This window comes from Silene latifolia, chromosome 9, assembly GCF_048544455.1.
Source record: "Silene latifolia isolate original U9 population chromosome 9, ASM4854445v1, whole genome shotgun sequence".
NCBI lineage: Eukaryota > Viridiplantae > Streptophyta > Magnoliopsida > Caryophyllales > Caryophyllaceae > Silene > Silene latifolia.
In genome coordinates this window covers 40,563,792-40,565,358 of record NC_133534.1, presented here as the reverse complement: position 1 = coordinate 40,565,358, position 1,567 = coordinate 40,563,792, and the positions used below count along the sequence as shown (strand labels likewise).

Sequence of the window (1,567 nt, the reverse complement as noted above, 5' to 3'; positions counted from 1 at the left end):
TGACTATTGCTCTACTATTCCCGCCACTAAGGGAGTGGCCCAGGATAAGATTAAGGAAGTTCTATTTCTTTTTTCTTTGACAGATGGAGCCCGTGAGTGGCTCACTGATCTTAATCGTACTGCAGCCGATATCACTAGCTGGGAGACTCTTGCCCTTGCCTTTTATAAAAGGTACTTTCCTCCACAACGTACCAATCAACTGAGAGGAAAACTTACAAGTTTCAAGCATGCACATGATGAGAATTTTTATGAAGCTTGGTGTCGTTTCAAGAAGTTGGTGAGGTCTGTTCCTCATCATGGTTTTGATCATTGGTTCTTGTGCAACCAGTTCTATAATGGGTTGTATGATGACCACCGTGCTATATTGGACGCCTCATCTAATGGGCGATTTCAGAAGAACAATGATGATGACAAAGGATGGAGAATTATTGAGGAAATGGCGACCCATTGTGCTGAGTATGGGAACCCAAGAGATGGTATTCGCACAGTTCATTCAGTTGATAATGCAGTTGTGGCTCAGCTGGAAGCCATGAATGCCCGTTTTGACAAGTTAGAGTTGCAATCTGCTAGTGATCAACAGAAGGTTCACTTGTTGACTAGACAGGAAGCCGTTACTTGTGAGAGATGTGGGAGTAATGACGGTCACACTGCTGTTGATTGTCTAACAGAGAAGGAGCAAGTTCTTGCCTTTCAGCAATATAGGCAAGGAGGGGGTTCCTATTACAATAATCAAAGTGGAGTCCATCCTAACTTGAGATGGACCAGTCAGAATGTGCTCAATACTAATCCTCCTCCACAACAACAAGCTTATGTCCCTCCTCATAAAGCTCAACAAGGCTTTCAAAAGCCTCCATCGTTTCCATCGCCGCATCAAGGAGCTTCCTCTGGAGTTAGTGAGTTAGCTGAGTTGAAGTCGATGATCCAATCATTGACTAAGCAGATGCAGATGAGTGACCAACAAAAAGAAGCATCAATTAAGTCACTCGAGACCCAAGTTTCCCAACTCGCCGCTAGCCAGTCCACGAGAAAGTCGGGTCATTTATCGTCTCAATCTGAGAAGAATCCATATGAGACGATAAATTTGATTAACCTGCGCAGTGGTCTTTCTTATGAAGGACCCAAATTGTCGACTATTGAGGACATATCAGACCCGGAGGAAGTCGTTGCTGACGATGAACAGTCGTCCATTGCTGAAACCATGCTTAATTTGAAGAAAATACTCGATCAAATGATTTCTGGTGGTCGATCGAGTAGAATTGCTGATAAAAATGCTCGATCGAGTGGTTCTGAGGGTCGATCAAGTAAAGGTGATATTCAAGGACTCGATCGAGAGGGTGAAACTACTCGATCGAGTGACAATTCTGGGAAAAGTGTTCGATCGAGTAAAATTGTGCCTTGATCAAACAATGCTGATAATGAAGGACTCGATCGAGAGGCTAAAAGTGCTCGATCGAGTGAAAACTCTGCTGAAAGACCTCGATTGAGAGGTAAAAAGGATCGATCAAGCAAGAATGACTTTGAACCGTCGAGACATTGGAAGAAAGGAATAAAGGGCTCGAAATTCCTA

The 1,567-nt window shown here is 43.6% G+C and overlaps 1 non-coding gene across 1 annotated transcript; it reads right to left on the bottom strand.

Moving 5' to 3' along the window:
* Positions 1–196: 196 nt before the first annotated feature.
* Positions 197–303, bottom strand: LOC141603911 (small nucleolar RNA R71). The gene has a single exon (XR_012525747.1). It is a non-coding gene; the product is annotated as a small nucleolar RNA R71 (small nucleolar RNA).
* Positions 304–1,567: the final 1,264 nt, after the last annotated feature.